Here is a 20,861-nt window from a genome sequence, read left to right as displayed (position 1 = left end):
CTCCAGATTGTTAGAAATGTCTAAATGCTCCCTCTGTCCTAGAATAAGCCACGACAGATTAAGTCTGGTAAGTCTTTTGCAGCGAGGGCAGATAAGCAAAACTGGGAAAGATGGTATCAGAGATTTGGGTTAGGGAAACTGACAACTCCATCACCTCTAGTCAGATCAGCAGGGGATTGACGTATGGAAGAGACTCTTTACAAGTCTCTGTATGGCCATTATGCATATCTGTGTGAATATGTAATTGTGCAGGATAGGCTGGGTGCAGTCTTTGCATACGGTACTGCATTTGTTTTTATAGGTAAAGTCAGTGCGAAGAAATAAAAAGTTCAATATTTTACATTAGCACACAGATTAGACATATTAGGGTACAGATTTTAGTCCCTCTCTGACCTGAGGACAGTAGCAAGGTGAAATGCAGAAGGTTACACAAGCATGGGCCGGTCCAGAGGAAGAAAATTACAACAATTTAGCAGAGTGACAAGCCAGGCCTGGAGGCACAAAGCCATATCACTCATGTTCCCTCATGTACGACAGCCAGGGCACAGTGCCCTTTCTCTCGCCTCAGGAATACAATAATGATTGCACGCTGTGTGTGTGCATGTGCATTTCTGTGTTAGACTATGTCTCTGTGGCCATATGTGTGGATCCATACTGTATATGCACAGACTGCATTCATATGCATACATACGTGTGCAGGCCAAGTGCTGCTAAAGCGAACCTCGGCTTTGCCGAACAAGGGCAGTCATGTTTTCTCTGATGAGCAACGCAGTCAGATGATTAGGCTTTGTTTTCGTAATATGGTGGCATTCTGCCTCCAGTCTGTATGCTGAGGTTGAACACAGAGGCATCTGTATCCACGTCCCCTGAGTAATCTGAACGTGTACTTGGTATTCCTGATAGGACAGAGCAGGCTAACTGAGCTTTCCGAGCAGTTTGGCAGATCTGTAGAATGCAGTGGTGTGGTGGCACATTTGAATAGCAGTACAAAAAACACCCCCCATCCAAAAAAACCCCAACAGCAACTCTGCACAGGCTCAGAGTCAACTGAATCGTCTGTGTGTTTATGACAGGAGGAGACAAAGCGGTCCAATTTATGCTGTGTGGATTTATGGCAAGCTGTCGCACATTTGGTACAAGGCGTTATGTGTTTTTTTCCCTTTTCTGATGTGTCATTGATGTGTCAGGGCTGAAATAAACGGGAGAGCATGAACACGTGATGTTTTGAATGCTGCAGTGTTCCTGAAAGAGAAATAGAAAATCTGTGTTTGTGTGTAAACAGACACATTGAAATAATCACAATATTTTGCTTTCGCCATTAAACCCAGTAAAGCAGCCCAAATGGGAAAGATGGAAATGGCAAGGTTGGCGACAGAAGCACAAATGATTGCAAAATACATCGGAATTATGGAGAATGCAACCATGATCACATAATATCAGTGCATCCCAGAGCCAACCCCAAATTTAACTCAGCTGTGTGATTCTCTCTCTTGCATATGCATTGCTTCTTTGTTTGTTTGCTTTTTAACTGTAACGGCGGCCTTTTGCAACTGTAGATCAATGGGACTGTAGTCCACTGTAGTCCACCAAATGCTTGTGTCCATATCTTCTTATGTTAGTGCATTAATGCATCTCTCAGTTCAGCCGTGTCTGAAACGAATACATATAACAAAGACGAGCTCTCATCTGAATTATGAAACATCCGAACAAGTTGCTTTGAAGGTCAGCTGTTTCAGTTTTAATGAAATGCGTGATTTTTATATAAAGTCAATTCATTGTGAATTTATGAAATATGGATTGCACACGCTCTCTGAGATAGAGCAGCAAAACTATACAGTACTTATCTCTTCTTACCTGAGCCTACAATAATCTATTATTCACTTATTTTAAATGTTTTCATGATAGCAGTGCTCCAGTTCAATCCAAATCAAACCGCAGACAATCCAGTGATTCTATGATCGTGCGTGCATTTGCTCCTGAGATGAACATGACGGGTGTCAAGCATGCCTCATCGCTCTCTTATTGTAAACTAAATGGTTTGGGAAATGATTCATCAAAGAGTGTAATGTCTGAGGAGAAATTCGGCACTCTCATGTCATATAAAAAATGGCTCGACCAATAGTTTAGTTTACTGTAGCAAACGGAGCACTGTGTTTGAAGGCTTGGGCACAGACAGCTTCTCATTATGTTTTCACAAATTGAGCACTCTACCTTTCAGGATAGTGTCAAGGTGGCTATCCGCCAGCTGAAGCTCAGTAAAGGTTCAAGGACGCACCCAATGGGTGACCCTAAAAATCAGAGTAAATGTCCTACAGAAATACTGTAAAGAGTTAAAAATCTGATTCATTGAAAAGCCCAGGCATTAATCCAATATTGCAGGGTGATTTAAAGAGAGTCAATCACACCACCAGACAATCTAAGAATATGGCTAATCAGAGGGAGGCAGTAATAAAGGTTGGATGATGAATGATCTGATCTGCAGCACCTGGAATAGCCTGTTTGTGGTTATTGTTGCCAAAGGATCCAAACAAAAGGATCAGAGAGGTCCACTTGCTTTACTACTTTAGTCATGAGAAGATTGTTGTTTTTCCACACAGTAATTTATATTTGGCAGCACTGCACTGTTCTGGGACCTTCCCTCTCCTTCCACTCGAATACATGAAAAGCCTAAGGCTAAGCAGCAGCAAAGCCCCCTCTGTACAGCACAGAGCAGGCATTAATGTCAACACACCAGATAGTGATTAATAATAATAGAATAGAATAGAATAGAATTCAACTTTATTGTCATTGCACATGCACAGGTACAGGGCAACGAAATGCAGTTTGCATCCATCCAGAAGTGCTTTAGTGATATAGATATATTACAATATATATTAGCAATAATATAGATATGTGAGTATATTACAGAAATGGGTCTATTATGGTATGTTATAATGTACACGGTATGAAGTATGTTGTGAATATTCTATAACTATAAGTATGTACAGGCTGTAGTGAGTACAAGCTATGTACAGGATATGAACAGGATATAAATATGAAAAACTATACAGAATATGAAATAAATAACTTTACAGAATCTGGGATATACAGCTATACAGAAATGGGAACTATGCAAGTTGCAAACAGTTGTAGGATTAAAGATTATCGAATGTACAGAATGATTATTTACACAGAGCTATACAGTAGTGCAGTTAAGATAAGTGAGATATAATTCCTACAGAGGCTATATAAAGTGCTAGTGGTTGTGAGTGGTGGTTCAGTCCATGTTATTATTGTGTTTGAGGGTACAGTTGTCCATTGTGGGTGTGTGTATGTTCAGTCCATGAGTTTAACGTGGGTCAGATGTCAGGAGGCAGAGTTAAAAACGTAATAATAATGAAGTTGTTTGTGTAGCAATTGTCAAAACTAGTGTTACAAAGTGCTTTCCAGAAACACAGAAATAAAGAGAAAACTAGGAGAAAATGATAAAAAATAATTAGACCATGCAGGACTTGAGTTCAGTGCCAGAGTAAGAATAAGTGTAAGATAAAATGTTTTATTACTGATTCTGCAGTAATAAAAAACAATTTAAACTAACAGAGCATCTAGAAGTTAAAAGAACAAGACAGAGTTTAGCAAAGAATGTCAAAAAATATTAAATCTATACAGCAAAGTTTTTTAAAAACCCTCACGTTATGAGTGAGTCTTTAGCAGTGATTTAAGGTGAACTGGGCTTCCCCAGGCAACTCATTCCACAACCGAGGAGCCCTAATGGCAACCACTAGATCGCCTTTTGTCTTTAAGTGTGAGGTGGGAACAATTAACATGTTTCTACCCGAGGATCTGAACCTGCACACCGGTTTTACGGGAACAGCAGTTTTAGTATATATTCTGGAGTCAAGCCATGAAGGGCTTTAAAAGTAATAAGTAAAATCTAAAAATCACTTTTAAAAGTGAGGGGCAGCCAGTGTACAGTCATAAAAGCTGGTGTAATATGTCCAGGTTTCTTGGTTTTTGTAAGAATTCTGGCAGCTGCATTCTTGCACAATCTGAAGTCTATTTAATGCTTTCTGACTGATACATGTTAAAAGACCATCACAATAATTTAACTGAGAGGAAATAAAAGCATGCATGATAGCCTGGGTGTAACTAAAACTCAGTACTGATTCTTTCCTTGTGGTATTGCTTAGATGGTGGTAGCAGGACTGGGTGACCTTGCTTATATCCTTTTTGAAGGTCACACTATTATCCAATAACACATCCAGCCTTTTCAGAACTGCTTAACAAATAAGTAAGGAAGGACTTGATTCTTGGATACAGCTTGTCTCAACCAGTGATTATAAATTTCTGCCAGTTAGACAAAATGCAAAGAATGGTATTAAGAGCTTGTGCGGCTGGCGTTAGACTCAGTTATTATCAAATCAAATCTGTTTTATTCATACCAAACCAAAATCACAACAGCAGTTACCCCAAGGTGCTCTATATGGTAAGGTAAAGACTCTACAATCATACAAAGAAAATCCTAAAAATCAGACAACCCTACGGTGGCCCTGAAAGGCCAAACGGACTGCAACTTCAGAAAACACCAGTAATAAGAAAAACGCTGCAAAAGCACACAAAACACAACGGAAATAGGAAAAACGACAACGGAAATAGGAAACAGGAAAAAATAAAACAAATAGAAAAAACGAAAATGGAAATAGGAAAAAACAGCAGAAGAGGATTGTTTCTGGGGAGACAGTAACTCGACGGACCACTTGCAGGAACCAAAACATGCTAGGTAAGTGTGTTTTAATCTCATGATTTATATAATACTGATGATGGATTTTTGGCTAATAGTTAGGCTAACACACTTACCTCTCATCTTTTCTTTCCTCACAACAGTGATAGATCCTCCACTTCTTTTAAGTGTCTCACAGCGTAATTCTTAGTATATTTTGGTTCCTGCAGCTGGTCCGTCAGGTTATTGTCTTCCCAGAAACACTTCCCATGTGCTTTTGAAAATCTTTTTTTTCCTATTTCTGTTTCATTTTTCCTATTTCTGTTTTCTTTTTTCATTTTTCCTATTTCTATTGTGTTTTGTGTGCTTTTGCAGCGTTTTTCTTATTGCTGGTGTTTTCTTAAGTTGCAGTCCGTTTGGCCTCTCAGGGCCACCGTACAACGCCCTATTAGCAAGCACTTGGCAACAGTGGGAAGGAAAAACTCCCTTTTAACGTGAAGAAATGTCGGGCTGTAAAAAGTGAAAAAAAAAAAGCAAAAGTAGCATAAAAACACAGAGAGTGCAAAGAGGTGAGTTAAGCTAATGCATTTATCAGCTAATGTACTGCAAATGTGGCCCACCTAAGCTAACAACTTGCTCAGCTTGTTTTAAAATCAAGCACACCCTGTGTCTGTTTATGGGATTTACAATAGACGGGATAGCATCCTATAATCAGAAACACTGAAAACCAGAAATGAGGTATAAATATTAGGAATGAATATCCTTTTTGTCCCAACAGCCATTGTTGAGCAAAACAAATCTCTTCACATAGCGCACAAATTTCATACTACTGATGATCTGGCGATGCTTCAGTTTCACCTGACAAACACCTAACCATCCTATGACAGCTGCAATCATGAAGCAGAGCAGTGGGAGACAGCCTGGGAGCTACTGATGACTACTGAAGTGGAAATCTGGATCTTTCTCTCTGTAGTCTGTATAGGATAAATTGCAGGATTCATACAGAGATTCTCACCTTCGCCCATATCACCGGGGCCAGCTGCTGCTTCCTGTACAGAAGCTCCCTGCATCGATTGCAGTGATATCCCTCTGCGCCCCGATGCTTAGTTGAAAAGGGGTTCTTTTTTTTCCCTGCGCAAAAGATTAATAAGGGGCACAGTCATGGGTCGCATGAAAACAGCAGATAAAAAAACACAGTTCACAAGGAAGGTCGTCTGCAGACCCTGCACACCTTTAAAAGAGCATGTGACGGAGGAATCATACGAGGAAAATGGCAAACCGAGCGCCGGCAGATATATTAATAGATCTCTCTTCCTTCGTTTTTCTGCTTCCTGGATTAAATTTGTTCACTCATTCTCCAGGTAACTCCAAGGAAGACAAGATTAATCCCAGACAGCTCAGTCTGAGTTCTTTCCATTGTTCCAGCATATCTCCCATTTCTCATGTCTGCCTGTGACCTTTTCCTTCCTGATGGTGCAGTGGTTATTTCAGTAATAACTAGGCATCATTCAAAGCTACGCACTCCACAAACAACACTGCCAGGGCTGTTTCCAAATTGTGGGTGTGGATTCAATAATCCGCTGCATTTCTTTTTTTTTTTTAAACCATCTTTTCGTTGATGAGCAAGAATGTCGAGATTTAAAGACTGCAGGGTTGTTGGAGGGGGAAGGAGCAGATGGATAAGAGCTGTCTGTTGAGTGGCTCCAGGAAATTAAAACTGTCTTTATTACCTCTTATTCTGATCCACTACCAGACGCCCACCCCCCACACCCACACGCACCCTCACACACACCCACACGCGCCCCACATCCGACTATTACTGCTACAATACAGCCGAGCACAGCAGCTCCCACAGCTCAGAGAGAGGGAGGAAATGTCAGGATTATTTGAAAGTGTGAGCTGTAATGAGATGATAATGGCGTCTCCCATGCTGACGAGTTGACAGAGGGATGAACAGGCTTCTGGGATGTTGCTGTCAATAACCTGCTGAAGCAGATAAAATGACATTACACTCAATTAGCTCTCAAGCTTGCATGGATGCATCTTTTAGCAGCACCACATTGGGTAACACAACACTTGAACCCAACTCATCACGATGGCACTTTGTGTTTTGCTGTCATAAACACGGCCAAACATGTTTTACATGTGGTAAACAAATGATTCTGCTAAGTGCATGTTTGGGGGCAAAAACTTGTTCTAAAGTGATGGTGAAAGATGAAGAATTGCTGGCACCTTTGAGTGTTCATGATATAGGGCATTTTTTTTAATATATTCACAAATCTAATGAGCACCAGACTGAAAATAATAAATCCACTGATGGACTGGGGTACAATATTTGATTATAACGCCTCAGTGAATGCACAGTATCTTGCCCTTCACTTCTGCAGAGGTGTTAACTAAAAAGCTATTTTTTGTTCTTGTTGTTTTCTTTAATGGATATTAGATTTCCACCCCTTGTATCCACATAACAGAGTCCATAAACAGAAAAAAAAGGAAAAATAATGAAAGTCTCATATTTTTGACCCCGAATGTAGAGTCTGTTTCATCTTCCTAAACTCACCTCCACTCTTCTCCACTCCCCTTTCCCTTTTCCGTGTGTCTCTCACTCCCTCCATGCGCTCAAATCACCATCTGGGAAAGCCTGATAAGCTCAGAGGCAGACACCAGTATTCGGGCGTTGAGTTGAAGAGCTGCCTTGAGACTGCTGGTAGGTTAACCCCGACAACCGCGCAACCTTCCGAGCATGGAGGTTAGGAAGTGACACACGCTTCGTCCTCTGCCTGTTTGTTTCTGTGTGTATTGTTTATGTTCCTCTTTGTCTTTATACGCTGTATTTTCAACTAGATCTTTCATTCTGCTCAAGTAAAGAGTGCAGGTGCATCATATTTATGGGAAAGTAAATAGATCTGCGCTGGACATATTTGTTAAAGAGAGCATTGGTCTTCAGCTCATACCCTCGTAATGTCAGGAAGAAAAGCCATCACTAAACAAAGCTCATGCTTATTCACTTGATCATCAAACACGTATATGATTAATACTGGAGCTTAGTCGTCACAGGCTGGAGTTCATTTGTGCAAACTGTGAGCACAATGATTTCTGCACAAGCTGCGTGTCTTACAAGGGTAAATACACATAGATGTGATACCATTGTGCTGCCACCAGCACTTGGGCGTGTTTAATTTGGTTGCAGTTTCCTTCATAAGGGTCTGGATTAATCTGTTGCTTCAAGTTTGGCTGAATTTCTGTCTGGCGCTGTCCATGGTCCTGACTGGCTAATACTTATTAAAAACCTATTAACACCTTACACGCCACTGCTTTTGTCATTTCTGCACAAGCGCTACACCCCACCCTCACTGGTCTCTCTCTCTCTCACGCACACACACACAGGGAGCACGAGAGAACACATTTCAGCTAATTAATGACATTCTTGTTTTATCTAAATATAATCTGAGAGCCACTGTGTGAATGTGGCAGCTCAGGGAAAAGCCAGAGAGGAACCCTAGGGCCTGAGCGTTCATGTTTTTTCCTGCGTTGCTTCTCTACCTCCTGCTGGACTGCTCTGCCTCGCTCTGCAATTTATATAACTTTACACAAGAAATTCATAAACACATAAAAATAAAATGTCAACCGTTGACATTTGATCATAATGTCACAACTGACCCAGAGATCCACCACCCACAAAATTTACACGTGTAGACCATGTCACGTGGCCCGGGTTCCTGTATGGCTTCTCTGTGTCTGTGCTGGCTAAAAACACTCTTTTTAAAAGTTTTACTCATTTTAACAGGCACCAGAAAGCAATGTCATTTTAATTTGTTAGAATCTGTCAAAACAGCTGCACACTATAATCAGCCTGTCTTTATCAGCTTGGTATTGGAAAGGCACCCACAAATACCTGTGTGAGACAGACAGCCAAACAGAGGATCAAACTGCAGCGAGTATATTTTTCAGCCTTCAGACTCACTGGTGGCCTACAGGTCAAAATCTCTTTGTGTAACAGTCCAAATAGCCTTTTTGCCTTGTTTGTGTGCTGGTTTGGAACTTGCCAAGAATGTGTCAAAGGCTGCATGTTTCAAATGCAGGCTGAATTCAGAGTTGGATTTCTGACTGATCTGCAATAGGTTTGATTTTGAACTTACATCTGGCTCAATCCCAGTGAGCTTCTCGGCTTTTTTGTGCTTCGGGTAAAACACCAAATCATCATTGCTCTTCTTGTGAGAAATTTGTACAACTTCCATGAGACACACACTGGCCAGGCACTATACTAAAACCACTGACAGCTGATGTGAATAATAAAATGTTATTAGAAAGGCACCTGTCATGGCTTAGGATGTATTCGACAGTGAATGAACAGTCAGTTCTCAAAGTTATTGAGGCAGAAGCAGGAAAAATGGTCAAGAAAGATTAGAGTGACTTTGAAAATGGCCAAATTTTGATGGCTAGATGACTGGGTCAGTGCATCTCCAAAAGTGACAGGTCTTGAGAGGTGCTACCATAATGCAGTGGTTAGCAGAGAACAGAACATTACTGCAGACCACGTACATTCTTTCATGTCAGAGGTAATCCCTGATGGCAGGGCTCTCTTTCAGCTAGAAAGAGGCCCTGTCGCACTTCAAAAACTGATTGAGGATCTTTGGGATGTGCTGGACAATTAAGTCCAATCCGTGGAGGACCCATCTTTTAATTTAAAGGACTTAAAGGTACTAAAATCTTGGAGCCCGTTACCATGAAACACATTCGGGGGTCTTGTAAAGTTCATGCCTTGATGACTCAGAGCTGTTTCACAGACACGAGGGAGACTTACACAATACTGTGCAGGTGGTTTTAATGTTGTGGCTCTTGTGTGTATGTTTGCTCTGCACTCATGTTGCTTTCAGTGCCCTCTGGCAGCGCGTGAACAACTGCTCGGTAATGCCAGCTTTGAATACATCCTTGCTTCTGACATGATTGCAGCTGCATTATGTCAATATACTTATATGTGGCAGTTCTGCCTCCCATTCAAAGTAATATCTACATATTCACATCAAGTGATCCATAACATAACTGATTCAGACTGTGACCTTAATTTAGAGGAATGTGAATGTTTTGAGGCATCCTAATGTCTGCGCTCACAGATGTGTCTTTCTACTCCTGCCTTTCATGGATCTCTTTGAAACGGCTGCCTTTGTGATGTGAGCTGCTTCAAAACATGTCAAGGCATTCCCTCTGAGGACTATTGAGCCTTTTGAATATTGTTTTTTTTTTTTTTTCTCTTTATTGGCACATTGAACCTTTGCAGTTATCCTCCCTTGGCTGCAACCAGCATAGTAAACACATTAGAAAGTGTTTTGCTGCAACATCGAGAGTCATCTTCCACCGCTTCACCCCCGATATTTAAACACAACTCTTTTAAATCTCTAGCTGATATGTATCTTCGTTTTGGCACCTTGCTTGAACCATTAAAAAAATGCCCTAATTAATATGCAGTCAGGTCTGCTTGAACTTTTCCTACAACCTTGCTGCCACGTGAATCCAAGACTCCTTAGATGGACTGTGTCCTGAAAGTCAAGCTTGGTCTTCCCAGAGGAATCTAAAGAGATCTAGTCAATCCTTTCTGGACATTCACTTATTCATGTGAGGGATGTGGAAGGAAGGAGGGAAGGATGCGGGGCAGTGCAGTAAGCCTTAGGTTAGGTTATTTAATGCAGTGCGGGATGAAGGTGGTGAAAGGCTCGCAGGACAGATATAAGATTAAAAAAAAGGGGATTTTGCCATCCATCCATTGGATTTAATAAGTACACCATTACGGAAACGTGCCCTGTAACGCTGAAACCTCAGGTTTAGTTTAAGGATATCAAAGGTCTGATGGGCAGTGAGAGTTAGTTGACTGCAGTGGGTGATAATGTCCAGGTTCCTGATTTGAAGGCTGACTGTACAGCAGCCTGATAAGTGCACCGATGGGTTATTTAGAAGATTTGTTCCAAATTCAAATGCAGAAAGGTTAAGGGGGAGGAAAGAGAAGGCAGTTCATGAAAATGAAATGCCATTTCTTGTGCAAATTTCACAGGGTCAAGTGACAACTGTGGATGAGATGACGGTAAGTGGCTTTCAGGGTGCAAGCTACAAAGTCAAATAAAAAGGATATAAATATACATGTGGGCTTTGAATATAAAAATCTAAGCAGCATGAGAAGCGGTAAAATGTTCTCATGCTTTAAAGCAAGTGCATGTTGGGCTGCTATCAACATGCATGACAGTAGCTGCTTCTCCAGTCCTAACCTCTGATTATAATTATAACCCCCATATCATAGAGAGGGGATTTATTCAAATTAATCATGTCATTATCTGCAAGATTACTCCACTAAATATTACTTACTGGTGTCTATTCAGTGACAAAATGTCCTGCTCTGCACCGTCTGGCCGTGTCACCACAGCAAAAAGTTAATCTGAATGCAAACTATGCAAACAGGAGTGAGATGCATCAGAATGTCAACAGACATCTTTCAGTATCAAACAAAGCAAATGGAATAGATAATCGTGTTCTGTCTTCAAGTTCTACTTTGTTCCCCATAAAGTATTTATAAAGAATGGTTGGCTGGAGATTCATACATGGTATGGTGTGGTGCTTATGTTTAATGGCACATGAGCTGTAAGAAGTACTGCATCGTCCTTGCGCATCTGACTGGTGTCTTCTGTACGACTAGATAACTGGGGTTAGGGTGTGAATATAGAATAATGAACACGGGAAAAGGAAGATGGATCACATTAATCTGAGCAGCAGAACCCCCTCCTAGCTCTTCTTTTTACAGTGAATGCTGCAGTTGTGAAGCTGACACCGCAGCCTTCCTATTTGATGAGCAATTAGCATACCCTCGCCTGAGTTTGTATCGTGATGATCCATTCATTTCCGTGGTGTAATTATGTGTATAAGGCTGCTCATTTGGAAAACATTGAACTCATCAATCTTTTTGCACTCGTTTTCTAATTCGGCCCATTGAGAGAACCTTGGGGGACACCAAAACCGCACTTAATTGTCCTCATTCCAGACAGCTTCTAATTACACCCAGTGCTTTTAGATCTCGTTAGAAAAAGTTCAAGATCCTCCTTGCCTTTTTTTTTTTTTAACAGAACTGTTCTCAATGTTTAGGCAGCGAGTTACTGAGAGGGAGAGAAATTCCCTCATCACCTTGCCCTCTGGCAGCTGCGCCCTGGATAAACAAACACGCGTCGCTGCACATCAGTCAGCTGGTTGGGAGCTGGGGCCTGATTAAAAAGCTCCCTCTGCTGTATCTCATGGCCTTCCTCCTGCGAGTGCCCAGATAAATAAATAAATGAATGGCTCCTTTTCATCTAATGGAGGAATGGGATAGCTGTCTTTACAACTTCTCTACTGTATTGTGTTGAGTTTGTGTGATGGAGTGGAAAGAAGGGAACACTGGACCACACTGTAAGTCAGTGGAGTCTCGATTAGCACTGAGCAGATGATTAAGCAGGAGCACTGTTTGTCTTTAACTACTCCAGTCTCAGGACGTAGCTACAGTGCACCTTGCCTGAAAGTCACAGCCCACATTTGGGTTTAAAATAGAGATGAACAAAAATGAAACATATGGTGGATACTGTGATAGCTACTAATTTAGTCAAGCTGAAGGTACTATGGTAGATTTAGTTTGTGTGGAGGACACTGAAAATGGCACTGGTGCCCCTTTATGGGCCATTATACTCGCTTTTCTCACCCTCGCGAACAATCTCACAGCAATAGTGATGTCACATCCGTTGGTACCAGCAATGCTTTGATGTCAGTTTGGGTGGTTGTCCACCTCATGTTGGTTTTTACCACCATTTCAGCGACGTATCAGTGCAGAAGTTGTGAGATTTCCAGATTATACAGAGGGAGATGCTGCACCAACTTGAAAAGATGAGCTCTTCTGGAGAAAACTGAGAAAGAAAAACAAAACCTACAAACAAAGAAAAAACTTGGTTCTTATTTGGTTTTGTTTAATTGGTGACACCAATCATTTAGGAGAATACTGAAGCAGGTATCTGCACCCTCGGCGCTGGTATAAAAGGTGGCGGGACTGCGATGTCTGTCTCTGAGCGACACGTCCAATGTGACGACCATAACAGCTGCACCCTGTAAGGTTATAAAAGCTCACAAGGATACAGTTAATCTCCCTGCTGAGAGATAGAGGTTTATAAGGCAGAATTCTTGAAAGGAAAACCTTTTTTTTTCTTTTGAAAACTTATGATACCATGGTTTAGATTTCAGCGTATTTAGTACTGGGTATGTTACATAGTGGCATCTTTCACAAGGTGCAGTCAAAAAGCTGTGTGAGTTCAACTGCAAAAAGCAAAAACTTACTTAAGTTTGAGGGTGCACGGTGGTGTGATGATTAGCACTGCTGTGTTACAGCAGGGAGATTGCATGTTCTACCTTTGCCTGTGTGAGGCCTATCCAGTCCAAAGACATGGATATTACCATGACTCAGGACTCTAAACTGGAAGTAGGTATGATTAAGATTACCTGCCTCTGTGTGTAGGTATGATGTACCCCGCCTCTTGCCTCATGACAACTGTGATAGGCTCCAGCCCCTGCCACTGTCCTGAATTGGACAAGCAGAAGAAAATGTACGGATGGATGAAATATAAATTTAATCACTAACCCCTTCAAGAGTATCCCCTAATACACCTTTCTATGACCTGTGGATTTCCCATTTGCAGAGCACGCTTAATCACCTCCACTGTGTCAAAACTGTGACCCTTCAATTTAAATTTCATTTGGTGAACGAAGAGAAATTAGCAGAACACCAAATCTAGGGATGTCACGTGGGTGGTAAGCCAAGATAATGTTCATGTAGCCAAAAATACCCTTTTTCTGATGAATGCTCTATGCCAGGGGTGGCCAACTCCAGGCTTCGAGAGCCGGTGTCCAGCAGGTTTTAGATGTGTCCTTGATCCATCACAGCTGATTTAAATGGCTAAATTACCTCCTAAACATTTCTTGAAGTTCTCCAGAGGCCTGGTAATGAACTAATCATTTGATTAAGGTGTGTTGACCCTGGGTGATATCTAAAACCTGCAGGACAACAGCTCTCGAGGCCTGGAGTTGGCCACCCATGCTCTATGTATTGGTCACTATAACAGTCAAGTATGCAAATGGTTGCACTCTTTACCTGATGCACCACCTCAGAGCTTGTATACTGCTAGACTCTGAAAGACGATCCAACTCTGTTCAGCATGAAATTTATAACAAAATGAGAGATATCCACTTGCGAGTTGTCAAAATTCGATTTTGCAGGAAGTGGGAGTGCTGAAGGTGGCCGAGGGGTGCACGAGTGGACAACCTTGAAGGGGAGATAGGAAAATATAAATTAGGTACAATTTGTTTTTCTGTTTTCATGGGCAGAGTGTTTTTGGCTCCAAATCATACTGACCAGTTTTCATTTGTACTTTTGTGTATCACAACTAATTAACAAATGACACTGCACCTGGTGGAGTGTAGCAAACAACGCATGCAGTACAGCACAATATTGCGTGTGGACAGATGCTTGCAAAAGGTTAAAGATATACTGAGTACTGAAAGTTCTGAGGTTGTCAAGAAAAGTTTTTTACCACAGCCATTTTCATTTAACAGATCAGAAAGAGAAAAACACAGATGTACAAATATATCTGTGTGTATTTCATGACTGCATTGTATCGTGTATAACACTCAAAAATTTAAGGTTATATGTGTGTGTGCTGTGAAAAAAGTCCCTTGTTAAGCATTTCATGCTCTAGAATGTGATAACATTAAAATATAATCTCAACAACAAGAATGACTTTCATTTCCCACTGTTTAAATCAGCTCACAACTTCTGTCACTGAGCTAAAGAGCTGAAGAGCTCAGAATTGCTGCTATGGCAACAGTGCAAAGCTCGGGTGGGCTTTAGATTCAGTGATGAGCTCTCAGCTTTTAACATAGAACTGGATGGAATAAATGGAGATTCATACATTAGATACAGAATCAGAATCCTCCGACCCTTTATAATTTAGACGGTGTGCACTTGTTTTATCCTTGTGGTCATTTGGTTTGAATGCAAACTTTTACAGTTTCTCTCTCTCCACACACGCACGCACACACGCACACACACACACACACACACACACACACACACACACACACACACACACACACACACACACACACACACATGCAGTATTGCTGCCTGCTAAACATCAATGTCAAACCTGATATGTGTATACTTCAGTCAAATCACACAGTTGGACCACTGTGTATGACCTTGTGTAACTCCCTCTTCCCCTAAGGTACACACACTTGCATGCATACAGTATGTAAGTGTCTGTGCTGTGAGCAACTGTACAAACATGCAAACACACATATCATGCATTATTTAGCACATAGACTGTATAGCTGGAGAGAACCTCCAGGTCATAAAAAGAGAAGCTAATGTGTAAGTGTTTTAAACCTGAATTCTTCTCCATGTTTTCAGAAATCTGATAATATAGAGGTATAAGAAAATGACCCTACTGCTCACTTGAGCTATATATATAAGCAGGGTATGCATGGCTAGATTGCTGTAGCAAAGTTGAAGCCATATGTGCATGCAGTGCCAAGGTTGGCCAGCTGAACAACAGTCGACAAACTATATGGTGATGCATGGGGTACAGATATGTTACATCAACTTTAGGCCCTCATTTAGCAATCAGATGCAAATGTCATGTCAATGTCAAACACTGGTGCTGCTATTAGTATCCTAATCTCAATGCTTCCAAAACATTTGTAGGACCAATACACTTCTAGCTTGCTTTCTAATATTTGCAAGGTGGTCATAGGAGCTAGCGGTGTGCAATACTGTAAATTTTGGTAATAACCTGATACTAAGTAATTGCCAATACTAATACCACTCCTGATACTTATATATGGGAGAGCATTATGTCACGAATCATAATCAATTTGAAAATTCTGAACACATTTTAATTCAATTCAATTTTATTTATAAAGCAATAAATCACAACAACAGTTGCCTCGAGGCGCTTTATATTGTAAGGTACACCCTACAATAATACACACAGAGAAAAACCCAACAATCATATGATGCCCTATGAGCAAGCACTTTGGTGACAGTGGGAGGGAAAAACTCCCTTTTAACAGGAAGAAATCTCTGGCAGAACCAGGCTCAGGGAGGGGCGGGGCCATCTGCTGTGACTGGTTGGGGTGAGAGAAGGAAGACAGGATGTGGAAGATAATTGGTTAACACAATAAAACACCTTTCAGATTTTCATGTATTTCTGGAGAGTTGGAATCCAAATTGACATGGCAGTCAACAACAACAACAACAAAAAAACATTTTTCATAGTGTGTGTTTGAGGTATATATATTTTTCATTTCCACAAAAATAATTTGAAACAATTCAGCGGACTACATACTGAACTTGGAGGACAGAAACAAAGTATCGATCTTATTGCACTGGCGTTAATCTGATACCAATATCAGTGTTGGTATTGATACTATCGATATTTGGATTGATCCCCCACCTCTCATAGGAGCATAAACTTGCTGTTTGAACCATAGAACCTGAACAGACTTTGAATAAGTGCAAATGCGGAAATGTGCTGTGATTTAGCTGTGTGAACTGTGGGGCAGCAACACAGTATCGCTTGTTTATTCTGTATCTGAGGTTTCATTCCTAGCGAGACATTGTTAGTCATACCAAAGATGTTGTACGGATGCTGTATTCTTCAGCTGCATGCTGCAAGCAGCAGCTAAAATAAAATGCCCCGCTGAGGAGTGTCCAGTACAGTGGGATTTATGTCCAGCTGAAGAAAGTCTCCACAGAGCAGACTAAGCAGCAAGGTGTGCCCACGGGAGAGCTGCTTCATCATTGTATTGATTTGTACGAGGGCTTAACAGACTAGATCGTAGCATGAGGTTTCGTGATTGATTATTGATATCAGGGAGTGTCATCAACCCAAAGCATTAATGAAGCCTCTTCTACTGCCACCGACTCTCTTCCCATGTGAATTGAAAACAAGAGGAGAGCGAGGCCTGACTGCATGGTAGAGTGGGATTGTGTTTTTGTGTGTGTGTGCGTGTGCGTGTAAGGAGCTGAGAGAGAAGCACCTGAATCCTAATCACATTTGTTGTTACAACTGAATGCACACAAGAATATTTAACGACAACTACTGGCTCTAAGGAATAACTTTTCTGCAGATGGGGCAAAACAACTTTGTAACACATTCTCTTATCTTTTCTCTTCTGTGATCTCAGGACAAGTGAGCAAATAACATCTGAAGGATGATCTCTCCTCAGCCTCAACATTATAATCTTACTTGAATTTGGGCTGCCAATTTGCTTTTGCCAGCTGTGAAACTAATCATGTGATGAAAGCCTGTGTGTGTGTGTGTGTGTGTGTGTGTGTGTGTGTGTGTGTGTGTGTGTGTGTGTGTGTGTGTGCACGCGCACTGTGTCTCTGGGTCATGTTAGCGTGTGTCAGGCTGAACAGATCAAATTAAGGATTTTTAATTACGGAAGCAGTAGCAGAAGTAAAGCAATGGAGTATATGTTGCTCTAACTTTTCACTTAGAATGAAGTTAGGAAATTGCAATCCAATCCAAGGCCAGAGATTTTATTTAATCAAATCAAGTTTTGCAGTTCCGCCGTCAGTCCTTCTTTCTCTTGGCGTGCAACTTCAAAACGCTTGAAAATCTTGGCTTTCGTGCCACCTGTGGTTTGACTGCTCACCCTGCTGTCGTGATAAAGAAGTGTACTTCAGTGCTTGCTGTTTCTGGGGTTACAGAAGCATCAGAGCACAATTCTGACCATGTTGGGTGCCGTCGATAGTCTTGAAATTTTCAAGGGCTATGATCCTGCGCTTTGCTTCCTGCTGTAATGTTATTCTGTACAACCTGTCATTTTAAACAAGTGGTGGAGAAAATTCACATGTCAGATGCACAAAAGAGGCATACACAAGTTAATTTCAGATGCATTTTATTTCCCTGTGAACTTGAATTCAGATTCCAGCATTAGGTTATATTCCATTAAAAAATAGGTGGACCAGTAGTGCAGGAGCAGACAGTTATTATCTGTACAAGAAAAAAGAAAAATCTTAATTCCATAAGCAGAGTGGTAAGCAATCACTTTATCCACAAACTCAATCAGTTGCTTCTCTGTCATGAAAAGGGTTTTCCAACAAATCTCATCAGAGTTGTGGGGACGTTGAAGTTATACCAAAAAGAAAAATATTCAGAATCTCCAGAAAGCCTGTCATCTAGGCTCAAAGCAGTACATCTTACCACAGGTGACACACTATAAAACCATCCTTCAATCTCAAGTGCCGTTTCTGCTCATAAATATAGACATCTGAGACCCTGGCCTCACACAAAATTAATTTTAAAGAATTACCTTTGGTCACTACCAAATGTCATGAGGGATAAGCAAATAAGCTCTTAGTTAAAATGTCACAGGGTGGCTGATGGAAAAGTGGAGGTGGTAAACTACGGCCGAACAAATTAAATTTGGACTACAACTTAATAGCCTGCGGATGAATAAATGTGATTCTTTGCCCTTTCTAGTTTACTTATACGTCCACACAAAACAGCCTGCAAAGTAAATTCATACCGCAGAATACTCATCCACTCAGTGTTACATAATGTTTTAAAAGGGAAAAATCTTCACTGCCCTCAAATTGCATAACCATGTATTACAAAGTTAATCTTGAGGCAAAATTTTCTACTTAAAAGGCACTAGAAGATATTCACTTGTTTATTTTAGTCATAAATTATATTAGCTTTAACTGAGCTATAAAATACAGTTTTTGTACAAAATGAGGGCTGTGGATTTTGTTCTCTGTCACTTATAGTTAAATTTCATTTGGAAAAATACTCAACTGCTCAGCAGGCTCTAAAGAGAAGTAATAATTCCAGCAAACAAAACCTGTTCTGTTGTTAGGCTCTTGTTTTAAAAGACAGGTACTTAATCTGTAATGTATATGTAATGCAATGTATGCTTGTGAATAAAATCACATCACCAATGTAATTTTATACACAAACTATTAGGGATGCCCAAGCCAATACTTGGCATCACGTATTCATTCTCGTACCAGCTCATCCGGCTCAGATCCGTTTTGGACGTGTTCATCGTGGATTACTGATGCCATTGTTGTCAGCTGTCTGGAGCTCTGAAAAACAACAGATTGTAAGCTAACATTATGCTAATGTGAGGCGCAAGTGTCATGGCTTCTAGGTCTGCTCAACAAATTCTACATCCAACAACATCCACAGTATTATTATTTTTATGTTTTCCTAAAACATTTGACCGGCCTGTTTAACAAAGTTGGCGTTGCCACTGTAAAATCAGCTTTTTTTTCCATTATATAAATGTTTAGCTAACATAATGTAACTAAACTTAACAGGCTACTTAACCACCCTAACTTTTTTTTTGCCCTATCAACATTTTAAGATTTTGTTAACATTCTAAATAAAATCTCCATGCTACTGCCAACTTTTTTAGTAAAAAGCTGTAGGAGTGCAGGAGCTGTAGCTGTATCACAGGTGCTTTCATACTTTTCAGAATTTTAATAGGGCAGTTTGCCCTCTACCATACACTACAAAGTTTTTCTGTGACGAAAAACACCACATGGAAAAAGAAGTTAAGGGGGGTGATTTAAACGAATGTATCTGCAAATGCACAGTCACATTAAGTTGTAAGAAATATCGCCCTCTGTGTTCCTTCATCTGATGATCGACCAGAAAAGCTCTGTACACAATTTAATTTCAAAGCTCGCAGAAGTCTTGGCATCAACTTGCACGTCCGTGCACTTAGACACGTGTTACAGGTGTCAGGTACGTGGACATGAGACAACTATAATGAGACAGAATTATTTTAATACTAATCTCTTAAGAATAATATTCATTTAATGCAACGGTCAGGAAATTAGATAAAAATTACTTTGACTGGCGAGCTATAACTGCTCACTTTGACTTTTATCACTGATCTCCGACATCATGGTCCAGCGCCACAACCCTACTGCATGTTGCTAGCTAGCTAGTCACAGCACCCACTGATCAATAGAGTCCCGCTTTAGTATGTAACATCAAGCTTCTAAGTCTTCCAACATCAGAATGGTGAAAATGACTGAGAAACTGAGCATGCTCTGATGTCAGTCTAATTGTCAATTGTTGGGTTGTATTCGATAAAACGAGGTAATAAGGATATGGGAAATCTATTTTTTCTGGCTCTACAGTATGCTGCACACATTATAGTTTTTTTAGACTCACAGCTGGAAACTCCTGTTCTGAATCATCCTGCATAGATGTTTGTCTTTCCTGACACTCTTACTTTTAAGTCTTTACATTTACTTTCTCCTTTGCAATAAATGTCTGAGCAAAACTGCTTTTTAAATGTCAGTTTCCATTTGTCCTTGCTTGGTGTTACCTGAGCAATGCTAATTCTTCAAAAGCACTCTCTCTTCTGCTTCACTGTTTTTTGTCTTTGATTTTTGAGTTATGGTATAATGAGCTTCATTAGGAAATGTATTATTATTATTTTTATGTGTTCCTCATTAAAAATGGCTAAAACAAACATTTTTGAAGCTATTTAACACTTGTTCATTGACTCATCACTATTGATCTAATGACAAGTCTAGGTTTCCTTAGTTGTGTGACTCTACATTTGCAAAAGGAATATCAATGTCTTGCAATCAATTCTCCCCCAAGGATAGAACATCTACATTTAAACCCACTGGCATAATATACACAATAACGTCGTCTTTCTCTTTGACATAAATTAATATGCTGCTATCAACAAAATTTAATTATTGTGTCATTTTTTAAAATTTAATACACAATTTTCATAGTAATGTAACAGTAATTAAATAAAGAATTCTGTATCCCTGTGCTGACAGTTTCTCCATTAATAAAATGTCAAAATCAGGTTATCTAATGCATATGAAAAGTCGGCAAGGCTGCATCCTGGCTCGCTGGCTCAAAGCTCATCTCAGGTGGTAATTTGCCACCTATTTTCCATATAAAAGAGACAGATTCCAGTTAATTCATCCACCTGGAAAGCCAGGAGTGTCTACCTCTGATACAGTAATTTGCCACTGTACCTTGAACTACTTTTCATTTTGTGTTCTGGCGTGGTTTCTGACTGTATATCTTCATTTCAGCTTTAACCTCCCATCCACACT

This window comes from Aulonocara sp. 'chitande type north' Nkhata Bay, linkage group LG15 (genome assembly GCF_057382095.1).
Source record: "Aulonocara sp. 'chitande type north' Nkhata Bay isolate Kocher_YH1m ecotype deep benthic linkage group LG15, A_spYH_male_GT1.1, whole genome shotgun sequence".
In the NCBI taxonomy this organism is placed as follows: Eukaryota; Metazoa; Chordata; class Actinopteri; order Cichliformes; family Cichlidae; genus Aulonocara; species Aulonocara sp. 'chitande type north' Nkhata Bay.
Note: the sequence above shows the minus strand (reverse complement) of the source record.